Here is a 13,385-nt window from a genome sequence, read left to right as displayed (position 1 = left end):
CGGGGCATAGGGGTCCTCCCTGTCGCTGCTCTTCGACTGAGTGTTCTTGGGGGGCTGCGACTCCTCGTCAGCGCGTGGGCAAATCGGTGGCGCCATGGCAGAGATTTGAGAGAGAGAGAGAGAGAGAGGGCGAGCTTGGGGAGGATGTAGATGAGAATGCAAGCGGGACGACGTGAGCAATGTAGTATTTATTGTCAGCTGGAATCTAGATCGATGGAAACAGTACACACGCCAGTCGCCGGAATTTATGAGTACTGTAGTTTGAATTACACAAGATTCCCGTAGCAAAATCTGTGTGTGAACTTAATAGCTGAAGGTTTCCAATACAGAACCGTGTCTGATTAATAACCCCCGCCATTCACCTTACAAACCTTGAGGTGTGAAATAGAGTGCCAATCGTGTGGGTGCCAGTTGTCTTGATAGATCTTTACATTTTTATTTTTTGAACACCAGATATTTACATTGTCTGATGATTTTTTAACTCGCACACAAGTACACAAAAAGATGGTTTTTCAAACCGTTATGATTAGTCGTTGCATGTAGATGTAGTTCAAATTTGAATCACGGTCATTAAATGGCTAGAGAATCAATTAAATGTCTTTAAAAGTCAAATGACCCCTGAAAATTTCCAAATTTTCACATGGCAGTTGTATTAGTGCACGTTAAATGTAGAAAAATAAAATAAAGGTCGTAAGGGGAAGCTATATCCCGTTGGTCATCAAACATGCATTGTTCCCTCTCAGAACCACGAGCCTTCTAGTGAGTTGCTTCGGTTTTGTGACGGGTGTGTTTCCAAACTTTCGTCAAACATGCCAAAATTTTTATCACATCATATTGGTGGCATGACATTACATCAAGCAATGTTTCATGTTTTCTGATCTTTTTTTATTTTTTTGGAATTTAAATGCCATGGCACTCCATTCTTAATTGTGTCATAGCCGTTAGACTAATATGTTTGAAAATTCCTTCTAATTTACTGCACATGGAATTAAATCGCACATAAGTACACAAAATATGACTTTTCAAATCGTTATGGTTAGCTGTTGCATATACATGTAGTTCAAATTTGAATTACAGTCATTAAATGGCTAGAAAATCACTTAAATGTCTTAACAGGTCAAATGACCCTTGAATTTTCCAAAATTTGACATGACAGTTGTATTACTACTATAAATTTTCTCGTACATTTAAAACACCATTCGTTGCCACTTTACTCCAAAATTCGTCTTTCATAGCTAATAAAAAATATCAACAACACCACACACAGTTTTTTTGTAGGAACCGTTTGCGGTGAAAATTCCTGAGTCTATTTAAGTCTTCCTCCTTAAGCTTCGCCAATTCGTCTACTCCAATGCCGGCAACCCTCGAATCCACGAATCCCGATCCCCATTCCCGCAACCCCTTCTTGCAAAGATGACGCTGTGGAAACGCTTCGTGAAGGCCCGTACGATGGCCGCGTCCTCCCCGAGCACCGCCGCCTGCGCCGAGAGCATGGCCGCCTACGCCGAGAGTGTCGCCGCATCTGCATAGAGCGCGGCCGCATCCGCCGAGAGGGCGTCTGCGGCAACCGTCAGGGCAGCTGCAAACACCGAGAGCGCTCGAGCTGTCGTCCATGCCGCCGATGTCGCCCTGGCCTGGGTCGAGGCCATCCACGCTAAGATCGAGGATGCACACACCAAGATATTCCAGGGCACCTCAGAATCCAGCATGCAACCCATGTCCGAAAAGGTGGCGGTGTCCATGGAGCACCTGCTTCCTCATGAGATCGCCGAGCGGGAGCTAGAGAGGCAGTAGGCGGCGGAGATCAAGGAGCGTTGGGAGGAGGAGTTGCGCGTGGCCGAGGTCGAGGTAGAGAAGAGTCTGTCCATCGAGGAATCGGCGGTGGAGTGCCAACGCGAGCTCTGGCGCAGTCACTACTACGAGTACTACAACCTTGAGGGCGGCGCCGAGGACGAGGATGTGGTCAACTTTAGCAGGGGGGACGAGGAGTCCACCAACGGCAGCATGTCGCCAGGACAAGTCATCGACATCTCATTTGACATCGACGATGCACAGGCCGACGCGGCGTCAGATTTGTTAAAATTATGCATACTTAGGCTTTGTTTCTAATGCTGGTCTTTTGTTAGAGCAATGTTTATGTCAACTGGCTCTGTTTAATTACTAAAATTACGCGATTCGGTAAGTGTGGTCTGCGTGCTGTATGCTCTTTTATGTGCCCAAATTAGCAAGCGATCTTAAATTATGCAATGACGTACCCAGGAAAATTTCCACCAAAATTTCAATTATCAAACTCATCCCATGCACGTAAAGCAGAGGAATCGTTTGCAGTGCACATAATCGTTCAAAGTGAATGGTGTCCGGCGGCACCGTGCGGAAAGTTTCCCTCCACATTTTAAATTTTTTGTCCTACGCCGAAATATCTACCCCCGACCCCCTTCCCCACCCCCTTTTCCCCTGACCACAAGTCACATTTCCCCTGTTTCCTCCTTCCTTCGTTCCTTCCTTCCTAAGCTATAGCTGATTCCTCGCTCTCGCCGTCTCACATCCTACCGCCGGGGTCGCCATGGTCTTCTTCAATGACCTCTCCGACGATGACTCCTTCACCACTCAGGTATGCCTCTCTTCTCTCTCTCGGGCTATGACTTGGAATGAAGTATTTTAATCCGGCGGTCGATTTGAGTCATTTATTCCTCTTGTAGCTCCCTAGGACCATCAGTTGCAATGAATGGAGCGGGGTGGCTGAAGATTCGTCTGCTCATTGTCACCATCAATCTCCATGCGTGAAGCTAGTTGCTTTTGAATCTGTGGACAGTGGGAGGAAGTATCTGGCATGTGCAGAGAAGGTTAGACCCTCTTTTGTTGCTAGAAATCATTTGTTAGATGTGATTCAGACATTGTCACGATCCCAACCCATTCATACCACACCTTCAACTAAACGCATCCTAAGGCAGTGTCACAGTTTATACCTAGTATCTAAAAATGTTGCCATTTCATCAGCAGTGCAATTAGAAAATTATTTGGCACCGCTTCGGCAGGTTGTGCAGCCAACTTTAGTCCACACATCTGAGCAGCCAAGCAGTAAAATACTAAATCTTTATGACACGAAGGAACTGGGCATCGGAGCAACTAGGTGCTCCGGAGTCTGGGTCCCTGATTTTTTTTCGCTGCATCAACTCGCCAGTGCAGAGCACCGGTGCGAGATGTAGCACCAGTTGTCTTTACACCGGTTTAGTGCTATTAGTTGTATGTTACAAAATTTGTGCATGTACACACCTGTTAGTATCAATTTGCTGTCATCCAAACACTGCCGTTATGCTATTGCAGTTATATTTACGTTCCTTAAAAAATATTCAATTTGTTATTTATAGTACATGAGTAAGAACTTGTAGCATTGTTGTAGTTAATTATAGCTTCTGATGTTTCAGAATTTGGTTATTGTCTCAGTAGCAATTAATTCATTTACACATTGATCTTTTTGAGAAGATATGTCATAATTAACTTGTTTCTTCAGTTCTTCAAAATAAGTATTGGTGATTTTCTATGTTTCTATAAACCCATTTGCCCTACAATTGTTACTGATCTAGTTTTAAATATTATAGGATGAACGGAAGTGTTCTTATTTGGAGTGGGTTGATTAAGAGTGGCCACAGTCTTTGAAGATGTGCCTAGCAAAGCTCTGGAGCATGTATGAGGAAGAGAACAGGGGTAGGCTTAGAGAAAGTGTTGTCAATGCTGAAGAATATTTGAAGATGCGAGATAAAACGAGGAAGGTGGAGAATGAGATCAGATTTTTTAAATCATACTTTGCTAAGATGGTGTTGGCGAAGGAGGAGGCACTTTCCCAGTTGGCCAGTACAAAATAGGTTCTCACTGAACTGGAAGCGGAGATGGATAAGACGAGCCTGGATGATCTCGATTAGGGAAATGAATATATTGTTCTAATATTGTTCTTATGAAGCTGAACTAGCTATATGGTGTACTTTGTTGTTTTCAGGTAGTTATCGTACTGTGATGGTAAAATATATTTATGTGCATGATATGAAAATTGGCAAACAGCTGTTCGATATGAAATATGAATTTTCGTAATATTGGTATTATTAATTATAAACTAATAAACCTGCTAAATGGGTCATGGAACTTTGCAAACGGTTCTAACAATAAAAGCGCTTGTGATTAATAGCCCAATGCCACACAGTTTTTTCATCAAATCGTGTGTGATATAGTTGAATAAAAGCAAACGGTTAACCAAGGCAGAGCGTGTGTGATAGTTACACCTATCACACACGAGTCTATGTATAAAACTGTGTGTGATGTACATACGAACGGAAATGTTTTCCCTGAATTGACTGTGTAAGATGTACATACGAACGAAAACGTTTTCCCTTAATTGACTTTGTGGGATGTACATAAGAACGGAAACATATTCCTTGAATTGACTGTGTGGAATGTACATAACAAACAGAAACTTTTGTTTGAAATTAACTGTGTGGAATGTACATACGAACGAAAACGATTGGGTTTCAATGCCTTGCCCGACCGCACACGAGCTCATTTTGCCGAGCGTGTGTGCCAGGAGGGGCTATCCTCGACGGTTTCTGGGTCATGTTGGAAAGGATCCCATATCGCCCACACTCACTTGACGACGGTTCCAAATGCCGTTGCGGAAAAGGGTTAAAAACCGTTTCTATAGCACTTCGTTGTATTAGTGTATGGTTGTACGTGGCTTTAAGAAAAAAAGAACATATATGGTTGTACGTGTTAGATCCAAAATTGACACACACTATTATGTTGTATGTATCTATATACCTTTAAATATGAGCCGTTCTAATTAAAATCAAGAGAGCATAATTCTTTAGCTTATGTGGATTAACGTGGTGTTTCATTTGTCTTATGTTTTAATTATATAATTATATCCCTGAAAAAATATAATTACATAATAGATATATTTATTATTATTTCTATATATGCATGTGCATACGTTGGTCATGCATGAGTTGCTATCCTAGTCAAATCACATCCGGATTACAACGTGTGTTTCCTACTGCTATCCCAGTCTCAATACATCTGGATTGATTCATGTTTTTCGTGTGCATACCTTATGCTTATATGCATATAGCGTGAGAACATAGTAGTTTAATATTACATGTACATATATATTACAATGTTGTCTAACCTTTAAATCTCAGCCATTATCTAATCAAACGGTGTAAAAATATTGGCATATATGGACGAATGTGATGTCTTATTTTTCTCTTGTTTTAAGTATATAATATATTAGATTGCTACTCTCTCTGTCCGGAATTACTTGTCGTCAAGACGAATAAAAATGGATGTATATAGAACTAAAATACGTCTAGATACATCCATTTCTCCAACAAGTAATTACGGACGAAGTGAGTATGTTTTATAGTTTAATATATAAGTGTAATATTTAAATTTTGACAACCCGCAGTTTTTTCCTCTAACTCAAACATATGAGTTTAGTAATTTTCTCAAGATACCATAGTTTTATACTCCCCCTCTCCCAAAATTATTGTCTTAGATTTGTCTAAATATGGATGTATCTAGTTACGTTAGATACATCCGTATCTAAACAAATTTAAAACAACAATTTTGGGACAGAGGGAGTATAATCAATGTGACCTGAGGCAACATGATTACACCAAAATTGTTAGTCCAAATATCATCTTCAAAATTGGTAGCCTAAAGCAACTAAATTGGGGATTGGTGGCCGATCAATATGCTATTTAAAGCAACAACATGTAATACGGTCACCTAATCATTAGAGTGTCAATTGGAAGTCACCCATGCAACTAAGGGAATGTTTAGTTGGATGTGTCTTAAAAAAAGTAGTTGGTAAGTTTTATATCTGGAAATTGGTTTAAGGCTTCTGAAGAGCCCCATTTTATTTATGCACTAAAACAGCTAGAAATGTCAACCTCAATTGGAAAAAGGTACAATATATGCGTCTTTATTGATTCTAAATAGCTTGGATCTAATATGCATTGTCCAACATGACTTAGATCATGGTATATACTAGTGCTCATATATAATAAGAAAAAGACTAGAAATGGTATCAGAAATGAAGAAAGTGATCTAAGTCATGACAAAATTTCTAGGGTTGTTCTTTCTTTAACAAAGTAATGAATTGTTCGCACTAAATAGATTGTTCTTTCTTTTTCAATTCATGACAGAATTTCTAGGATATTTTTAGGATTACTTTGTTAATTATACTATTATAGAATATTACCATTGAAGTTACAATTCATTTTATTTGTTAGAAGTCTCGATTGTCTATCTATGGATGAGCAGCATTGTTGAAATATAATCATGCCAAGCTAGCGCGAACTATGTGGTGAGGCCAGATCATAATGCCACAAATTAATCATATGTGTAACATATATTTATATTTACACAAAAAACACATATTTTTCAGAAATAAAACTGTATTATCAATTATATATATTCATGCACTGGAATTATAGCATTAGTATTTGCAGTGTGACTTTGTTTAGGTAAACAACATGACTCTTTTGCGTATTTTTATTAATTTTCAAATAAATGGTGTAGAAAAGAGTTCACAACAACTTAACAAAAAACCAAAGCTATACAAACTATACAAAAGGGGAAGAGAAAACTAAAGAAAGATGGTAGGAAAAAAAGAAATTTTATATTGTGACTAGTTTCGTTAGTTCGACTGCATGAGATGAATTTGCCAGAAGAGAGGTCACTTCACTAGTAGAAAAAGGGGCAAAGGTCCAGGCCGGGTCAGCCCATTAGTCCTGGTTCAGTACAGAACCAGGACCAATGGGGGCATTGGACCCGGTTCGTGAGCCCAGGGGGCCGGCCGGGCCACGTGGGCCATTGGTCCCGGTTCGTTTGGACCTTTTGGTCCCGGTTGGTGGGATGAACTGAGACCAATGGGCCTCGCTCCTGGCCCACCACCATTGGTCCCGGTTGGTGGCTTGAACCGGGACCAAAGGCTCCCCTTTAGTCCCGGTTCATGCCACCAACCGGGACCAATGAGGTGCCTATATATACCCCCTCGTGTAAGAGCAGAGCACACTGCTCTGTTTTTTCTGGCCGAGGGGGAGAGGGCTTGGTGGTGCTCTAACTCACCTCCTATGCACACAAGGTGTTCGATGGAAAGCCCGAGCCACACTACTTAAGCTTTCTCCTCTCCAAGCTCGACCTCCAAGCTCCATTTTCCTCAATATTTGTCTAGGTTTAGCGGTCCGTCACGCCCTGTCCCCGTCTTCACCGTCGTCGATCACCCGCGCCGAGCTCATCGCCGGCACCACCGTGGTGAGCCTCTTGTTCTTATCTTCTTTCTGAAAGGAAAACAAATTCTTACTTGTATGTTTACATAGATACTTGTATTATTTTATTACTTTTATTATTTCATCTTATATAGTGTGATGGTTTCCGCCCTCGTCGGCCCTCGCCCTGTCTATGATTCGGATGTGGTATATATATTATCTTTATAACTATTGGTTCATTTATTGTTTATGAAAATTATACCGACCAACATGACATAGATTTTATTTATCTAGGATGTATGTGAACCGGAAATTCCAACCGACCCTATTATCGAGAGGTTAAATTTAGTTGAAGAAGAAAACAATTTCTTGAAGGAAAAAAATTGAGGAGGAGAAGATGATATTGGAGTTGCATGTTGCGAATGTCGTCGATGATCACAAGATCAAGATGGATGCAATGCGCTTGAAGATTAGAAAGATTAGAAAATATGCCATTCATATCGAGGCTTGGTATCATTATGCCGTTGGATCAATTACCTTGGTTGCGATTATGATCGCATTTGTTTTCGCATTGAAATGTTTTACATAGTTTCAATGTATGGTTTAATTAATTAGATGCTCTGGAGAGCTATATGTTGTTAGATGAGAACTATGTATGTACTTTGGTTTTAATGTGATGATGAACTTCTATTAATTTGGACACTTAATTATATATAATGCACGCAGATGAACCGACAATGGATGTACGGTGACAGACACACCTCCGAGTACATTAAGGGCGTGCATGAGTTTCTCGATGCGGCTGAGGAGAACAAGCAGAATGGTTTTATGTGTTGTCCATGCACTGAATGTGGGAATACAAGGTCTTACTCTAACCGGAAAATCCTTCACTCCCACCTGCTTTACAAGGGTTCCATGCCACACTATAATGGTTGGATGAGGCACGGAGAAACAGGGGTTATGATGGAAGACGGCGAAGAACAAGAGTACGATGACAACTATATGCCCCCTGAATACGGTGATGCTGCAACGGGGAGAGCTGGTGAAGATCAAGAGGAACCAGACGATGTGCCCAATGATGCTGCAATGGGTGAAGCTGCTGAAGATCAAGAGGAACCAGATGATGTGCCTGATGATGATGATCTCCGCCGGGTCATTGTCGATGCAAGGACGCAATGTGAAAGTCAAAACGAGAAGCTAAAGTTCGATCGCATGTTAGAGGATCACAAAAAAGGGTTGTACCCAATTGCGAAGATGGCAACACAAAGCTCGGTGCCGTACTGGAATTGCTACAGTGGAAGGCAGAGAATGCTGTGCCTGACAAAAGATTTGAGAAGCTATTGAAAATATTGAAGAAGAAGCTTCCAAAGGATAACGAATTATCCGACAATACATACGCAGCAAAGAAGGTTGTATGCCCTCTAGGATTGGAGGTGGAGAAGATACATGCATGCCCTAATGACTGCATCCTCTACCGCGGTGCATACAAGGATCTGAACGCATGCCCGGTATGCGGTGCATTGCGGTATAAGATCAGACGAGATGACCCTGGTGATGTTGACGGCGAGCCCCCCAGGAAGAGGGTTCCTGTGAAGGTGATGTGGTATGCTCCTATAATGCCACAGTTGAAACGTCTGTTCAGAAACGGAGAGCATGCCAAGTTGATGCGATGGCACAGTGAGGACCGTAAGAAAGACGGGAAGTTGAGAGCACCCGCTGACGGGTCGCAGTGGAGAAAAATCAAGAGAAAGTACTGGGATGAGTTTGCAAAGGACCCAAGGAATGTATGGTTTGCTTTAAGCGTGGATGGCATTAATCCTTTCGGGGAGCAGAGCAGCAATCACAGCACCTGGCCCGTGACTCTATGTATGTATAACCTTCCTCCTTGGATGTGCATGAAGCGGAAGTTCATTATGATGCCAGTTCTCATCCAAGGCCCTAAGCAACCCGGCAACGACATTGATGTGTACCTAAGGCCAATAGTTGAAGAACTTTTACAGCTGTGGAATGGAAATGGTGTACGTACATGGGATGAGCACAGACAGGAGGAATTTAACCTAAAGGCATTGCCGTTCGTGACCATCAACGATTGGCCCGCTCTCAGTAACCTTTCAGGACAGACAAACAAAGGATACCACGCATGCACGCACTGTTTAGATGAAACTGAAAGTATATACCTAGACAAATGCAGGAAGAATGTGTACCTGGGCCATCGTCGATTTCTTCCGACCAACCATCAATGTCGAAAGAAAGGCAAGCATTTCAAAGGCGAGGCAGATCACCGGAAGAAGTCTGCCATGCGTACCGGTGATCACGTACTTGCTATGGTCAATGATTTACACGTAATCTTTGGAAAGGGTCCCGGAGCACTAGCTGTTCCGAATGACGCTGAGGGACACGCACCCATGTGGAAAAAGAAATCTATATTTTGGGACCTACCCTACTGGAAAGACCTAGATGTCCGCTCTTCAATTGACGTGATGCACGTGACGAAGAACCTTTGCGTGAACCTTCTAGGCTTCTTGGGCGTGTATGGAAAGACAAAAGATACACCTGAGGCACGGGAGGACCTGCAACGTTTGCACGAAAAAGACGGCATGCCTCCAAAGCAGTATGAAGGTCCTGCGAGCTACGCTCTTACGAAAGAAGAGAAAGAAATATTCTTTGAATGCCTGCTCAGTATGAAGGTCCCGACTGGCTTCTCGTCGAATATAAAGGGAATAATAAATATGCCAGAGAAAAAGTTCCAGAACCTAAAGTCTCATGACTGCCACGTGATTATGACACAACTGCTTCCGGTTGCATTGAGGGAGCTTCTATCGGAAAACGTCCGATTAGCCATTGTGAAGCTATGTGCATTCCTCAATGCAATCTCTCAGAAGGTGATCGATCCAGAAATCGTACCAAGGCTAAGGAGTGATGTGGCGCAATGTCTTGTCAGTTTCCAGCTGGTGTTCCCACCATCCTTCTTCAATATCATGACGCACGTCCTAGTTCATCTAGTCAACGAGATTGTCATTCTGGGCCCGTATTTCTACATAATATGTTCCCCTTTGAGAGGTTCATGGGAGTCCTAAAGAAATATGTCTGTAACCGCGCTAGGCCAGAAGGAAGCATCTCCATGGGCCATCAAACAGAGGATGTCATCAGGTTTTGTGTTGACTTCATTCCTGGCCTTAAGAAGATAGGTCTCCCTAAATCGCGGTATGAGGGGATACTGACTGGAAAAGGCACTCTTGGAAGTGACTCAATAATATGCAGGGACGGATATTCTTGGTCTCAAGCACACTACACAGTTCTACAGAACTCTACCTTGGTGACTCCGTATGTCGATGAACACAAGAGAATAGTCTGCGCTCCAAACACCCGGAGCAGTGCGATGACTGGATTACATGTGAACACATCAGGACTTTCAGCAGTTGGTTGGAAACACGTCTCAGAGGTGACAACACTATTTGTGATGAGCTGTACTTGTTGTCCAGGAGACCATCTTTGACTATATTGACTTACAAAGTATACGAGATAAATGGGAATACATTTTACACGATCGCCCAAGATCAAAAGAGCACCAACCAAAACAGCGGTGTCCGCTTTGATGCAGCAACCGAGAGGGGAAAGGACATATATTATGGTTACATAGTGGTCATATGGGAACTTGACTACGGACATGATTTTAAGGTCCCTTTGTTTAAGTGCAAATGGGTCAATCTGTCAGGAGGCGGGGTACAGGTAGACCCACAGTACGGAATGACAACAGTGGATCTGAAAAATCTTGGGTACACTGAAGAACCGTTCGTCCTAGCCAATGATGTGGCACAGGTTATCTATGTGAAGGACATGTCTACCAAACCGAGAAAAAGAAAAGATAAGGAAGCGAATACATCATACGATGAGCCAAAGCGCCATATAGTTCTTTCAGGAAAAAGGGACATCCTGGGAGTGGAGGGCAAGACAGACATGTCTGAAGATTATGAAAAGTTTCATGAAATTCCTCCCTTCAATGTCAAGGCTGACCCAAGCATCCTAATAAACGATGAAGATTATCCATGGTTACAGCGCAATAAGCAAATGACACAAGCAAAGAAAAAGTGAAGACTTTCTCCCGCAACTATTATGATGATACCATGCCAACTTTGTAACACACGAGTATGCTATGCCAACTTTTTCAGAGTTCATTTGAAAACTATGGATTTAGGTCAAATTTTCTCTATAGGTGCATCTATGTTCATTTTTTAGTAAATTTAATCACAAACTTATGATTCACACAAATTTTAAAGAATTCAAATTTTAACTATTCAAATTTGAAAACTAATGGCACTAACAGAAAGTTTATATTTTTTCTAAAACTAATGGCACTAATAGAAAGTTTATAATTTTGCTGATCTACAAGCAAAAAGAAGTAAAAAATAAAGCAAAAAACAAAAGAAAATAAATAATACAGAAAACAAAACAAAAAACTGAAAAAAGAATAAAAATAGCAACAATAAGTATTTTGTTGTAAGTAGAAATAAAATAAAATAAATAAAGCAACAAAGAAAACAAAAAAACTAAAAATGTGTTTTCAAATTTGAAAACTAATGGAACTAACAAAAAGTTTATAATTTTTCTAAAACTAAAAGCAAAAAGAATTAAAAAATAAAGCAAAAAACAAAAGAAAATAAATAATGCAGAAAACAAAACAAAAAAACTGGAAAAAATAGGGCTCGCCCCTGGCCCATGACCATTAGTCCCGGTTTGTGCCACAAACCGGGACTAAAAGGTTGGTCCTCGTTGCGCTTAGAGTTTAATCCCACCTCGCCAACCGAAGGGCGCCCACACCGGTTTATAATCCCGTCCCTCTTTGCCTTGTTGAGCTCCTCTCAAAGTGAAAATAGATGCCCCTATACAGGGAATTTAACCTAAATTCATAATGAATTTCTCTCAAATTCATAGAAATTGATTATGAATTTAGGTTGAATTTTCTCTATAGGTGCATCTATGTTCATTTTTTTAGTAAAGTTAATCACAAACTTGTGATTCACACAAATTTGAAAAAATTCAAATTTAAACTATTCAAATTTTAAAACTAATGGCACTAACAAAAAGTTCATAATTTTTGTGACCTAAAAGAAAAAAGAAATCACTAAAAAACTATAAGTATTTAGTTCTAAGTAGAAATGAAAAAATAAATAGCAAAAAAGAAAAAAATGTCTATAATATTTGTTATGACTAACTAAAATTACCAAATTGGGTATAATGATAAAACAAAGTAATATTAAATAGCAGGAAAAAGAATGACTCAAAAATCAATTTTTATAGTAAAGTTATTCATAAACTAGTGATTCACACAAATTTTAAAAAATTCAAATTTAAACTATTCAAATTTTAAAACTAATGGCGCTAACAGAAAGTTTATAATTTTTGTGACCTAAAAGAAAAAAGAAATCACTAAAAAACTATAAGTATTTAGTTCTAAGTAGAAATGAAAAAATAAATAGCAAAAAAATGCCACCTACTGGGCCAGCACGGCCTGAATACGACTAGAAACCCAACCATGGGCCAGGATTCAGCCCCGCAGCAGGCCCAGTAGGCCCACAAGCATTGCAGTGTCCCATTAGGCCCGTAAGCCTGTAGTTCAGAGGAGTTCGAAAGGGAACATAGAGCAGGGCTTATAAACAGGTGCGGGAGCTCTTCAGCTAGCGAGGTGGGACTAAAAATCCCACCGCACCGCACCGCGGCGCAGGCCATTGGTCCCGGTTAGACGCACGAACCGGGACCATAGGGGGGCATTCATACTGGTTCGTGTCACAAACCGGTACGAATGCCTACCTATGGTCCCGGTTCGTGCGACGAACCGGGACCAATGGCCTCTGCTTCCCGCCCTTTGGGCTGCCGAAATGAGACCTTTGGTCCCGGTTGGTAGCACGAACCGGGACCATAGGTGGCATTGGTACCGGTTCGTGCCACGAACCGAGACCAATGTTTCATGTATATATACCCACCACTTAGCAGTTTCAGTTTACATCACCCATTTCCCCCCGACGCCGCCGAGCTCATCGCCGCCAGGCTGCCTCGCCGTCGCCGCCCACGCCGTTGCCCCTGCCCCGCCCCCGAGCCCACGCCGACGATGTCCGCCGCCCACGCCGT

Source organism: Triticum dicoccoides, chromosome 2A, assembly GCF_002162155.2.
Source record: "Triticum dicoccoides isolate Atlit2015 ecotype Zavitan chromosome 2A, WEW_v2.0, whole genome shotgun sequence".
NCBI lineage: Eukaryota > Viridiplantae > Streptophyta > Magnoliopsida > Poales > Poaceae > Triticum > Triticum dicoccoides.
The sequence above is the reverse complement of the archived record's forward strand: the minus strand, read 5'-3'. Positions refer to the sequence as shown.